This window comes from Rattus norvegicus, chromosome 4 (genome assembly GCF_036323735.1).
Source record: "Rattus norvegicus strain BN/NHsdMcwi chromosome 4, GRCr8, whole genome shotgun sequence".
NCBI classification, from domain to species: domain Eukaryota; kingdom Metazoa; phylum Chordata; class Mammalia; order Rodentia; family Muridae; genus Rattus; species Rattus norvegicus.
In genome coordinates, this window is record NC_086022.1 from 135163062 (window position 1) to 135177528 (window position 14467).

The following is a 14467-nucleotide window of genomic DNA, read 5'->3' on the forward strand; positions in this document are numbered from 1 at the left end:
GAAGTGTTTATTGGTAACAAAATATGAGTGCTGGACTGTTACTGTATTCACGCAGTGACAGACACTTCATTGCACTTCTTTGCATAGTCTCTTGGCATTTTTTGAGAAACGAATTCGATGTGCACAGTTTTACATTTACCCCTTTGTGACCTCTGCACCTCCCCCACGTGCGAATCTTCATCGGACGTGGACCTTGAACTTAGTGTGCCGCTGTGGGACAGCACTCCTGATCTCGAGTCAGTTTTGTGTTTATACATACAGCCTGCCTCTCCTTAAGCTTTAAAAATTCATATGTTCTCATCTTCCCTCCTCAGTGGTATTTCCTCTTTCCAATTATACTTAAAAATCCAATTTCTTTACCTCATCAGATGCGCTGTTTCCAATCCGATTTCTGCCCGCTCACTCCTTGGCAATTGATGCTACCATGTCACTGATGCTAACGAGGGGTTTTATTACACTTCAGCAACAAAGAATTGCAGGTTCTTTGCATTTTTAAATGTCTTAACCGCATGGAGGCTGTGCATACATTTCACTAAAATGCCTTGAACTTGATCCACAGATACGCCTCTGTATATTTGTGGTATTACTTTATGCTGAACAACAATTTCCCACTCAGAACTGTCCCTGTCGGTCTGTGCGTCTTAAATGTCATCTGCTCGTATTTATAAATGTGGAATGAGTGTACTTAAATTGAGTTTCTTGGGTCTCAGACACTTCTGATTTACCTAATGACCAAATAAGAAAAAAAAAAAAAGGCAGCAGAAGAGATTAAGAAAAAAAGGAAAAAGAAATCTGAGGCATACACAATTTCCAGGCAGTCAGGGATTGTTTAAACCCGCTTTATTCGACAGGAACAGTTAATAAAAGAAACATTTCCCCTAAGAATTGCCGTGGCCTTTAATTAAACTCCTTTCCCATAGGTTTGCAATATAGCATTGAACAATGTTTGGTCAGTTTCCCTGCCTGGGTTTCTTAGTCACATGCTGGACTTTATTGGATCCTGGGTCCTAAGGGAACATTAGAGCAGAGAGAGGCAGACTGCATCAAATGAAAAGTTAATTGTGTTTAAGCTGTGTTGGGAGCCAGCCTCCATTCTGCTTCGCCGAGAGCCAAACCAAACAGGCAGGTGCACAGCTGTCAGTCTGAGTCTGCGCTTGGACGTGTACCTGGCTCAGAGAAAGCCTCGTGGCCCAGAGCCTGGTGACCCTGGGACAGGCCAGCTCACAGCCTCACCTCTCCGCTACTTTGGGCTCCAAGACAATGGACAATGAGACGATTCATTCTCCCCCTGGGTCTGGAAGTTTGGGTTTTCTTCAAGAAAGGCGCGCTGCCGCGCCGCAACCGTTTATCAAGACTCGGAGCTGTCTTGTGGGAGAGTGGTGATAAATGGCTGTAACGGCTTGGGAGTTAAACACCGTTGCGGGCGCTAAAGAAGCAGTTTATCTGGTTTTCCTCCTACTTTAAAAAAAATTCAGTGTGTGTGTGTGTGTGTGTGTGTGTGTGTGTGTGTACATGTATGTGTACTTGCCATGACACACGTATGGAGGTGACAGGACAGATTTTTCTTCTACCTTGTTTTGAGGCAATATCTTGCTTTTTGCTTATGCCTCTGTGCCGGTCATCACATCTAGGTCAGTTAGTGAACTCCCAACAAATCCTCCCATCTCTCTTCCATCTCCGTGTAGGAATTCCGAGATTACAAACCTGTGCCACCACGTCGGACTTTTTACATGAGTTCTGGGAGCCTATTTTAGGGTTTTACGCTTCCAGAGGAAGCTCTTTTACCCTCTGAGCCATCCCTCTGGCCCTCTTTTTGCTCCTGAGCTCAGAATCATTGTTCAGAGCAGATGCCTGCACTTGGGGAGGTAGGGCTTAGCATACGAGACAGCGAAAGGATGTTATTTATTTCTATGGGACTGGAGAGATAGCTCAGCTGGTAAAGTGTTTGCCACACAGGCATGAGGACCTGGGTTTGTATCACCCGCATTCACACAAAAATCTGGGTGTGGTGGGCCATGCCGGTAGTGTCAGCATTGGGGGATGGAGACAGGCGGGTGCTGGCCAGCGTTGGGTTGAATCAGTGAATTCCAGGTTGAGTGAAAGACCCTGTCTCAAGAAAATAAAGGTGGAGAATGACAGAAAAAGAAATCCAACATTGACCTTTATACCTTTGAATGTATACATGCATGTACACCTACATATATGTACTTGTGCACACACACACACACACACACACACACACACACACACACCTCAAGGATAGGTGACCTTTACGTCTGCTCTTAGGGTAGCTCATGTACCCCTGCCTATCCTTGGACTCAGGAGCTTTTGGAACACCAGTAACGTTCAATTCTTCATCCGGAAGGCACTACACACTGTTCACATCACAGTTATTTATCCATCAGTTCATATGTTTGTTTGCACTACTGAAAAAATAAGTTAAAACATGAAATTGCTAATAGTGGGCCATTCTCCAGCCTTTAAAAGCAACAGTTTCATTACGTTCATTCTAACACCTTTTGTACAAAGACATCATAAGAGAGGGGATATTGTGAAGAAGCTCAGTTGTTACGAGATGCATTGTCCAAAGAAGCATCTTGTGATCTGGGTATTGGTGGTAACCATAGTAACCGTTCTACTAAAATAATGGCCTTCATTCTCCTTTTGCATTGGGAGTCAGCACAGTGTGATGGATCCTGATTGGCCTCTGTCACCTGACATGCAGGGGTCTACTTCCCATTATATGGAAGCTGCTTGGTCTTGGGGAAGGTCCTGGGCACAAGTTTTCCATCTCATAAAGGGTCGCATCTCAGAGATGGCTGAGCAAATCACAAGAGACAAAATCTGTCCTGGTAGATGTTATCTCCCTCACATCTGTCGCCTCCCCTTGGAATCTGAGACTGGACTCACTTTGAATTTCTTTTTATCTCTGTGACGGCATTAGGCCTTCATGTGCTAGCCAGTCTGCAAATGCTCATCCGTTTCCTGCAGAATGTTTTTGTTTTTTTCCCCATGGCTTTGCTCACATGGCTCTTATTTGAGATCTTGGCTCATTTATTTAAAAGTTTAATTATTTAAAACTATATTGTCTGTCTTGTGAATTTGTACATGACACTCTCCCCCGACCTCCCCCCCCATTCTCTTTATGATAGGCCTTGGAAGAAACTAACCTGTCGATGTCTTGACTTTGAACCTGTGGCTTGAATGAAAAGGAGATGATGAACTGAGCCACCCAGATTGTGTACATTGCCACAGCAACCTTAAGCACATATCCTTAATTAGTCGGCTTGGTATGCAATGACGTTATACATTAAACAAACTGGAAATCTCAGTGATGTTTAGCATAAAATATTTTCTTGCTCATGACCTGAGGTTAGGTAGTCCATCTAAACTCTCCAGGTGTTTCCAATCCTAGGCCCATGAGCCACAGGTAGCACAGAGCAGCTAAGAATTTGACCCAACACAAAATCATGAACTTACTTAAAATGAGAGGTTTGGGGGCACTTTTAAAAATAGCTTAATTTTGAGTGGTTCCCAAATGTGATCTTCGTAGATAATGTCATGTGACTCTGTCCAAAGCTTGGCTACCTGCTAGGTTAACTAAGTTCTGTACTTAGAAGATCACTTTCTGAGCCTGTCAGCTAGGGGAGAAGACAGAAGAACAAGAGGCTAAGGGAAGCTATTCAAAGCTGTTGGAAGCTCTGTCTCCTGACATTCAATTGACCGGAAAAGTCACCAGGCCAGACCTGCAGCAAATGAGTGGAAACGTGTACTCTATACAATCTAGTGAAGCTTTGACAAAGTCACGTGGTGACTGGAAGTCGTGGCAATGGCTCAACTGACCACAAACCTTCATGACAGAGACTCGTCCTCGATAAATGTGAGTTGGGGACAGAGAGATGTCTCAGACGGTAAAGGTGCTCGTCGCTAAGCCTGATGGTCTGGGCTCAATTCTTGGAACTCACATGCAGGTAGTATAACACAGACAGACAGACAGACAGACAGACAGACAGATAGACAGCCGATAGAATTGGCACCCAAAGCTCTCAGTGGAATGCCTGGCATTTATTTGACAAATGGCCATTGGTATTATAATATTTTCATTGTTTTTATGTTTGAAAAATCTCTCGTGTTCATTTTCTCCTGCAAGTGGAAATACACATTTTCCCCTTTGCACAAGCAGAATTAGCTGAGTGAGTTGTGTTACTATTTGGTTAAAAGTCTCTGTGGACCACATTCTTGCATCTGTGATTAATTCTTTTAAATTCTTGTAAATTGCATGTCTACTTCATTGAGCTGGAACAGAGATATGATTTCAAGTTTATGTTTCTTGTTAGAATATTGAGGGCACAATTAAATGTCTTTCTCCCCCTTCCTTCCTAAAAAAGAAGAAATCAAAGATTCTTAAAATGGATTGCCATGAAAGGACACATAAATATGTTTCGGTCAATACTTGAATTCTCTAAAGCACCATTGAGACAAAGTGTTAACTGTTCTGATTAAATTTGTGATCGGTTAAGGTGGAAATCCATACACTTGCGTGTCACACACTCTTTAATAAATGGCACATAGAGTCTCTTAATTGTACCCATCTATCACTTCCTTCTGTTTCTAGATGCGTAAAGTTAGAAGAATCTGGGAAGTCGTGCGTTTTCATCTTGGCGTGCTTTTTTGATCTTTGTCCTCAGCCTCTTTTGTTGAACCAAGTCTGGTTTTGAGTTAAATATTTCTGACAAGGCTTTAATGACTAGTTTACATCCAGACTGTAGCGGGAAATCTCCTTGCCAAAAAGGGTATCGGAACCAAATTTTATGCAAGATCTTATTTTTTTCCAAAGGAAGGCTTATTATTATCTATTATTTTGTAAATCAGAAACGCCCCCTCCCCCAATCTAAGTACTGTGGTCAGTGTCTAAGTAATTTTAAAGTTTTTGACATTGGACATTTATTGTCCATTCTGATGCTTATATGTATAACGGTTGTTATGACCCAAGAAATCAGAAGTGAACTTCGCCAACATGCCCATTGTCTTTGCTTTTGGAAGTCTGGTGAAGCCAGTTTAAAATATAGTGCCTGTCCTTCTTGCTGCAAGTTGGATGAGGCACACTTAAGGAAGGAGAGTAGAGAATTGCTGGAAGGCTCCTTGTCATCAAGTTGAGGCGTGAGTTATAGACATCCCAATGGTGAGAGGATGCATGCTGACTTGCTTGATGCTGCTGCTAAAGATAAGCACCGGCAAGCTTGTCTAGCTGGGAAACAGACATCTTCAGTGGAGACTGCAAGCTGGAAATTCCCAGGCACCCAGGTGGACCTCACCTCCCCACTACCTCATATCCCCAGGAATCCCTTTCCCATGCTATTAGAATTACAAGAAGAAGCCTTCCCAGCTTGTAAACCAGTCAGTGGCATCGGCTTCATTGGAGGTTGTTATTCTAGATGTCTGGAGGTGGAAGAACACATCCATTGTGTGCGGAGATCTGTCATGTTTCTTCTTGGACTGCGTTGCTCCAAGAAGGCCAGGTAAGAGCTTGGTCCATAACGTAAGAGCTCATGAATGTTTACAGTGGTTTAGACACCGAGTGTCTTACACATACAAGTTCAAGTTCTTTGGAGACAGGGTCTCATATAGCTCAAGCTGTCCTCAAATTCTCCATGCAGCTAAGCTTGACCTTGAACTCCTGATCCTCCCCCCTCTAAAAGTCTTTTTAGACCAGCTGTTATAACCCCCTTTTCATGAAGATTGACTTGAGGCCTTGGATGGGGGTAGCATGTGATGGGCAGAATTGGAGGTCAAACCTTGGCAGCTCAGCGATAGAGCCTGTATTCAGAATTACTGCACTTTCAAAGTCCAGGTTGTTCTTTCTTTGATCCTCTCTCCTGCTTTCCAGAGTTTTTAATGTCACCACCTAGAGGTGCCCCGTTGCGAGCTCTGAGAATTAAGCATGTTTTAGACAGGCAGGGTGCTTGTCTTCAAGGAGTTGTTGGTCTCTTAGAGGAAATGGTAAACAGGCAAATCAAAAAGTAAAGGAGTATAGGAAGTAGATGAGTAAAAGAGCAAACAAATGCATGTGCTATCCAATTTCAGCTGCAAAATGCTGGGAAATTCTCACGGAGCAGGGCCTGGAGGGGAGGAGGAAGCCACTGATGTTGGGAGTGGGGGGATGTCCTTTTTAATATTTAGTTGATTCTCTTTCTGTCCGCCTCTGTCTCTGCCTCCCACCCTGTATGTGTGTATGCATGTGTCACATGTGTCTGAGTATGAGCCTGCACATGCCATGGCGCACTTATGAAAGTTAGGAGACAGCTTTGAGTGTCCGTCCTCACCTTTCATATTGTTTGAGACAGGGTTTCTTGTTTACCACTTAGCATACCAGGCTGGCTGGTGTTTCCCAGAATTCATCTGCCTCTACCTCCTATCTCTCAGTGGGAGCACTGGGATTACAGCCATACACTACTGTGTCCAGCTTTCTGTGGGTTCTGGGGATCTAAACTCAGATCCCCACGCATCTTAGTCAGGGTTTCTATTGCTTCGATAAAACACCATGGCTAAAAGCAATGTGTGTAGGAAGAGTTTATCTTTTAGAGTTTATGGTTCCCCATCACAGTCCATCACTGGAGGAAGTCAGGCCAGGAACAAGAAGGCAAGAGCTGGTGCAGAACTCATGGAGGAGTGCTGCTTACTGGCTTGCTCTGCATGGCTTGCTCAGCCTGTCTTCTTTTCTTGGAGAACCCAGGACCACCATCCCAGTCACGGTGCCACCCACAGTGAGCTGGGCCCTCTCATATCCATCAAGAAAACACACCACAGGTTTGCCTGCAGGCCAATCGGACGGGGCCATTTTCCCAACTGAGAGCCTCTGTTTCTAAACAACTTTATCGTGTGTCTAGTTGACATAAAACTAGCTGACACATCATATTTGTGTGGCAAGCGCTCTATCCGCTGAGCCATCTATCTTCCTTGCCCAGTAGGAAGGCTTTCAACACAGCATACTAAGGTCTTTAAAATTCGTTGACTTGTTGGAGGGCCTGTAGGGATATTTCAACCTCTAGTCTGGAAGGTCTAGGTATCCGTGTGAATCTTTTACCATGGTGGAGCACAGTGTAAGAAGTAGATGCCAATAGGCAATATTTCTCAATTAATTTTATTCTTTATTTTCTTTTTCTTATTCCTTCCTTCTCTTCCTTTTCTTTTCTTTACTTTACTTTTCTTTGAAGTTTGGGAATGAAGCCCAGGACTCCACGCATGCTGGGCAAATACTCTACCACTAAGCCCTATTCCCTAGCACTTCAAAACAAAACAAAACAAAACAAAACTTAGTGTGTGTGTGTGTGTGTGTGTGTGTGTGTGTGTGTGTGTGTGTGTGTGTGTGTGAGAGAGAGAGAGAGAGAGAGAGAGAGAGAGAGAGAGAGAGAGAGAGAGAGAGAGAGAGAGACTCTCTAACCTTCCTGGTTAGCTTTGAACCAAGCTGGCCTTGAAATTGATTTTCTGATCTCAGACTCCTGAGTATCTGAGGTCATAGGCTACACCGCCAGCCTTGTCTAGTAAGTAGCATTTTTTAATGCATGCATCATGATGCTTGGGACATTTTTGCTTTATCCCTTTCCTCTCTAGCTCCTTTTAGTGTCCTGCTGGAAGTGGCAGTAAATCCTTTTTCCACTTCCTGAAATCATTAAAGACCAATGAGGAGACCCTGCTGATTAGGAAGATCATCTGGGAAAATAAAAAAAAAAAACTGTTGTGGGGTACAAGTCAGAACCGCCTAATCAGTCTCTGAGTGTTGAAGAGAACTAGATAAAAACAGCTGCAGACCGCCTGCTTCTTGTCTTATTTCCTCCTTATTAAGTAAAGTCATGGGTTTTTGTACTGGTGGAGGCCAGGGCTGATTCGGTCTCTTGGAGTGTCTTGCTGGGGATTCTGAGTTCCAGGTTTGTTTGGGGACAGGCAGGCCGCAGCATATAAGTTATCTGCTGGGAGCCACCCAGGAAAGGTGTCTCTGTGTCTAGATCAGTATTGCAGCCATTTTGTAGAAGCCTTGATATTCCCCTGGCGTGACTGAGGCCAGGGGACACAGTAAGGAGGTGTAGCTTGTGTGCTTTTAATGTATTAGTTTTGGGGATGATGGGGATTGAGTCCAGGGCCTTGAGAATGCTCACCATACATTCTAACACTGAGATAGCCTTTCATCTCCTCTTTTGGATGTTAACTTCCTCTGTCTAGTTTCTGTTCCTCCTTGTTTCTCTCCCACATGACACCTCTCTCTCTCTCCCACCCCCAATCAACACCACCTCCAATGTGCTGTGTGGCAAGGTTCTCAATTATCAAGAATAAAGTCGATACCTGGCTCCAGGTTCTGGTTCTGTTTTTGAGCGCACATCTGGCCAATTATGAATTTATTATAGGCGTGTGAGTCATATCGGCCTGTCTGCCTGCTTGCCTGTCTGCCTTCCTGCCTGCTGCCTGCCTGCCTGCCTGCCTGCCTCCCTGCCTGCCTGCCTCCCTGCCTGCCTGCCTCCCTGCCTGTCTGCCTTCCTGCCTGCTGCCTGACTGCCTGCCTGCCTCCCTCCCTGCCTGCCTGCCTGCCTGCCTGCCTCACAGACTCCTTGTGGACAGGGTCCATGTTGGTTTTAGTTCAGCAAGTTTCCCAAGCACTACCAGTTGGTCTGTAGTTCACTAAAATATTACATTAATATTAATAGAAACCTTTGATATGTCTATCATGAGTATATAATTAACTTTCCACTACAATTTAGGGATAGTTAATATTGGCTAACACATAATACTCCAGGCCTACTCTCAGGTATCGAAATGTGAGTCTTCAACATCTGATCCACTTTTCACATAGATGATGGCGGGATTATAATAAATGATAGTTATTATCAGCTGGAGTCTGCCCTTGCACGAATGCACATTAGAATAAATCTGATATAGACTTCCTGCAAAGCTCTTGGAAAAGTCAAAGTTTTCCTGCCAAACAGTAAATTCTGTTGCCTAAGTTCATGCAATGGAAAGTGAATCACTCTACAATACTGTGGCGCCAACCTCAGGTGGACCTTCTATGCACAGTGATTATATATCTATATATACTTATTACACACACACACACACACACACACACACACACACACACACACACACACACACATCTAAAGAGCCAGAGAGCAGAGGCTTAGCTCAGTGTAGGCCTGGGTGTTTTGGGTCTCAGTGAACATGTGTGCCCACAAGGGTTGATGCTGTGCAATGTCATCTTGAGAATAGCTTTGATGGGATGGGAAGGTGAGGTAGAGGTCTGCAGCCAGTCATCTTTGGTCATTTTACAGCTAAAAGGGAATCTTAATAGGAGGGGTAGGCTGACGGGAATTGAGACAGTCAAGGGCTGATGATTGATTTATGTGGCTGTGAAGGTAGAGAAATGATGACCTAGGTGTGGATTCTGGGAACAGGTATTGCTGGAGTGGATTCCCTGAAGGAGGCCCATTATTCTGTCTTATAAACTGGGCAGGTCCTTGGCTCAAAGGAAGTTGACAGTGTTGGTCTTTGATGACCTCTCACCTCTCTTTCATGGAGCCCCACTGTCTCAAGGACCTGCCCATGGCATCTGTCTTCAGTACTAACCCACTTGTTTGGTATGACGACTGTGGTCCTCATCCTTATTTACCACAATTGGCCACATGGACCAACATATTTCTCTCGATAATATTGCGAGGATGACTTAAGTCTCACAGGACTCCTACCCATGTGAAAACACTGGTGCTTAAAATATTTTTTTTAAAGTTTGAATTCATTTTTAGGTTTACTGAAAATTTGTAAAAATAGCATAGAGAATTCCTTTATTCCATAACGATTGTTCCTTACTTAATGTGGGACAATTATTATGACCAAGATATGAACAATGAATGAGGCAACCCATGGACTAAACTGTTTCTTATTTAGAGTTCACTAACTTTTCCTCCAGTTTCCCTTTCCTGTTTCAGACTCCTCCAACAGAGTCCCACGTTGACTTTAATTGTTGTTTTCTCAGTTTGAGTTCCTTGATCTTTTCTTATCTCCCATGATCTTCATTCACACTTGTATGTGAAAGTGCATGTGCATGGCTCTGTCAGTCAGTCAGTCAGTCAGTCTGTCTGTCTGTCTGTGTTTCTGTGCGCTCTCTCTCTCTCTCTCTCTCTCTCTGTGTGTGTGTGTGTGTGTGTGTGTGTGTGTGTGTGTGTGTGTGTGTGTAAACTTGGGTGTTGCTCCTATGGAGTTTTTTACCTTGTTTTCTAAGACCAGACCTCTCACTGGCTTGGACTTCGCTGACTAGGCTAGACTTAGCAAGCCTCAGTGGTCCCCTGCCTCTGCCTGGGATCATAAGTAAGTGCCACCATGCCTGGCTTTTTAAATGTGAGTTCAAACCCTCATGCTTGCACAGCAACCTTTACAGTTTTGAAGCCTGGACAGCTATTGTGGAGGAAAATCTTCAACCCTAGCCTTTAGAGGGAGGGCTCGCTCACGATTGTACCGAGGATATACAATTTTGTTAAGAATTCCAGAAAAATATTTGCTCTGCATATTAAAGGCTTCATAAAGCTCACAATTATAACAGGGACACTTTCCTTTATTCCTTGGTTAAGCTGGTGGTTGACAAGTGTCTCCCATGTAAGGCTTCTATATTATGGTATGTATGCTATACCACCCTCTTTTATCCTTCTCCCATTCCCATCAATCCCTTTTCCCTTTCTAAGCATCTCCCCAATTCTCTCTCTCTCTCTCTCTCTCTCTCTCTCTCTCTCTCTCTGTATGTGTATGTGCATGTACTCTCTCTCTCTCTCTCTCTCTCTCTCTCTCTGTATGTGTATGTGCATGTACTCTCTCTCTCTCTGCATGTGCATGTGTATGTGTGTGTCCCAGTTAGTTTAATCCGGATTACTTACAGGAGCACAGGCAGCTTAACGAGAACTACACTACTAGAGAAAAGTTCTCTTCTTCCCCTCCCTCTTTCCTCTGTCCCAGCAACCATCAACTGCCTATAGATCCTTAGGAAAGGGCAGGATTCCAGAGCCATTCTGCTCCCCATTCCCACGAGTCCTGACTCAGTCAGCCCAGAGCACCAGCAAAGCCCTGTTCTGTTTATGCTCATCTCTTGGCTGGAACATCTCTTCGTTTCTCACCTGTCTTGAAACTTTACTGTTTGGATTTACACAGTGATCTCATGCTTTCTGTGCCAGTTCTCAAGCCATCCTTTTGACTTCAACCCCTCCCTTCTATATCCTGCTCTGTGTTGCTGGGGCTGGGGCACTGTAAGTCACATTTCTGCTTTTGCTGACTGCTTTCTGTGAGGCTCTGTCAGGATAGAGGACTAGAGCATCTGGCAGATGGCTCACTCCCGAGAATCAGCCTACCATGATGCTTAAGCAGCTGCTGGTGGTGACGATGCTTCCAGACACAGCACTGGGATCTGCCTACGGTTTCCCCCAGAGTTAGCAGAATTGGCTGTGTTCTGGTTGCTCAGCAACTGGCCAAGGTTGTCTCTTTAGAATCCCAAGGAGAATCCTTCTGCTAAGCTCAGATTTCACAGTGAGGCCTCTTCCTCAGAGGTATTAGTCTTAGCTCTGGACAAAATTTTCTCCAAGCCTCCAAGTTCTAGTAATTTTGACTTTTTCCTTGTTCCTGCAGCCCTGGGGTTCAAGTAGGGTGGTAGAAGTAACTTCCTGATAGTGATGTGCAGTGTCCTCTTGTTGCTCCATATAATATCAACAGTCTTATCCCTAGAAGACACCGTTATTCAATTCTATGTTTAGCAACAATAGTAGACACTGGAAGTGATCATCCGAGCTGTGGGCAGTCAAAGTTTGTCGCTTGGTTTAGGAAGAAGTCTCAGATGTCCTAACCCAAGCTAGAGGTGAGCCTAAAGCAGTAACCCATAGCTCAGTAGCCAATCCAGATGGTGGCAGAGGATGAAAGTGAGGATAAGTACCTGTCAGTGATAAGTCTCTGGTCCAGAAGAGCATCTGGGAGATTCTGGAGCCAGACAAGGATTAGGTCTGTGTGAATATGAGGAGATCTTGATGGTCAACATAGTCTTTTCTACTGACCGTACCACTCCCAACATCGCTAGTGCCCATCTTGGTTTGCAGCACTGTAAGAGGCCCCCTGGTGCTGGGTCTGACATGGTGGGGTACTATGATGGAGGAATACCAGTTTCTAGCATCTGTGGAAGGAGAACCTGGGGTATGTGGTCTGAGCAGTTAAAACATCAAATTCCTCCTCACAGATGAGAAGACAGGCAACCGACTGGGAGATGGAATCCTAGCCTCATGAAATAATGGAACGATTGAGTCTTCCATGAGGCAGAAAGGATGACAAACATACAAGACCAGCATGCCCCATCATAAACCCCTTCCCACACCAAAAAAAGTGCTAATAGGGCTCCCAACCAATGCAGCATTTCCTTCCTGGTTTATCCAAGAGCGGCTCCAGCCCAGTAGCCACTAATACTGACATCCCAGGGAAGTGATCTAGCCTAGGCTTCTGCCCTTCTTTGTGTCCTTCCAGGTTTTCCCTGCTTGCCTTCTTCCAGGCCTTGGTTGGCCCTGGCTTCCAGAAGGAAGTGGAACGCTGTCTGGGTTGTCTAGCTTACTTCATCTCTGTCACAGCTGAGCTGGGCTAAGCAGTGTGAAGGCCACTCCAGGCTGTTCTATATCCCTAGCGCTCCCTGACTAGTTTGTCTGCCATTCTCAGTTATTATCTAGCTATGATAGCACCTGAAGTGTGTACTCTAACCTTCCCAGTCTTCATGAACATGTGGTTTACCCTGACCTTGCCTTGTTGTGATCCAGATACTTGTGATCCACCCAGGGAGACGGAATCTGTTGCTATTGCTCCTCCACAGCCTGGTCATCCCCTTTCTGGCCAACTGTTCAGGGATAGCAATGGCTCTAGTGGCTAGGGAAGGTTCATATGGCCCAATTCAACTGTTTTCAACTCTATATGGGAGGCAAGGTATGGCCCACGTCTATGTCTTCTCTGTGGACATCAGTCAAAGCACACTTTTCAACGTATAGCCTCTGGTACAAAGCCAGCTTCTGGAGCCTTACCTGTTTCACATAGGCTCTGTGGCCTGGAACTTGAACTGTAGGACTAGTATTTCCTTTTGGGCTGCCATTCCCTTAGTGCCAGCTGCCACCATTCCCAGGCAGACCCTCTCTAGACCCAGGCAGGAGAAACACAGGACCATGTGCACATACATGCACTGGAAGCTGTCTCCTGTGCCTCACCTCCCCAGTTCCAGCCCCCATGTCATGTCTCTGGACTCAGGCCTAATGGGTAGAGGAGTCTCTCTCTGTTTCAGTACTGACCAGGAAATAAAAATCCTGGCAAGAGAAAATGAAATGAAATTACAGCAGAGACAAAATGGCTTCCAATCAAATCCAGGCATTGTGGTTAACTTTCATTGGCAGGATTGGATTGGCAGGATAGAATCACCTAGGAGACCCTGGAGACACATGCTGGCTGTGTCTATGACAGAAGTTCCAGAGATGATTAAATGAGTCAAGGGAAGATAGATCCTGACTATGGGAAGTGACATCACCCAGACTCAGGGCCTGAATAGAGTGAAAGGGGAAAAGGAGAAAATGCACCCTGTCTTTGCTCCCATCTGCTAAGAAGCAAAGCACAGTTGCTGTTGCCACCATGATTCTCAGTCATGCACAGGGCCAAGAAACCATTCACTGAACCCTCTGAAACTGTGAGCCTCCCTTCTTCTTGTCATTCTGTCAGGTATTCAGATGGTGATGAGGACTCTATCTAACACGCCAGCTGTGGCCTCTACCCCCCTGACGACCCTGAATGATGTGCAAATTGTTCCAACAGGAGTCCTAGGACTCAGACACCCCAAGACAGATCTGGGGATCTGTTCTGCAAAACCCTAGCTTAAGTGTGATGTGGAGTTCTTGTTGGCGGGAATGAAATGCTGGTGACCCATGGAATACAGTGGGGTGGTTGTGATAAAGTTTGTACTGAAACCAGGTCTTAGGAGATGGATGGCCTCACAGAGGAGGGTGAGGACCAGTGTGGGGTAGTTAATGCAACCTTGGAGTCCTTATGGAAAGTGAGTGACAGGCTCTGGCCTTTCAGCCCCAGTCACTAGAGATCCAGAGAATTCCCTCGGAGAACACGAGAGGTGGCCTTACTGCAGGCACAGCTGGGGTGCGGGGTGGGGGTGGAGTGCGGGAGTGGGAATCTTATGTTTATCACTATCACAAGTTGGGGGAAAAGAGAAGGAATAGGAACACATTCCATGAGGCCAAGAAGCCTTCCTCTGCCTCAGGGTCAGCAGGAAAGCCAGGCAGGACATTTGGCCTAGGACAAACATGGCCGCCAATTTGGGGAGTCTGCATTCCCTATGTAAACCTGTATGCAGGATAGTCAGGACAGTGGCTCAAAGGCAGAAGTCCAGTGTCTTGTCATTCAGGAAGTGGGAAAAGGGAAA

General features: G+C 45.2%; 1 long non-coding RNA gene across 16 annotated transcripts in view; it reads left to right on the forward strand.

Annotated features, from left to right (window-relative positions):
• The window catches only part of LOC102555697 (uncharacterized), a 60913-nt gene that overhangs the window by 29064 nt on the left and 17382 nt on the right, over positions 1–14467 (forward strand). For 2 of the 16 annotated variants that reach the window (XR_005503788.2, XR_005503789.2), the window contains exon 3: positions 3153–5519. The exons of the other annotated variants lie outside the window; for them this stretch is intronic. This is a non-coding gene — a long non-coding RNA (uncharacterized LOC102555697). The remainder of the gene's footprint in view (positions 1–3152; positions 5520–14467) is intronic. 16 annotated transcript variants of the gene reach the window in all.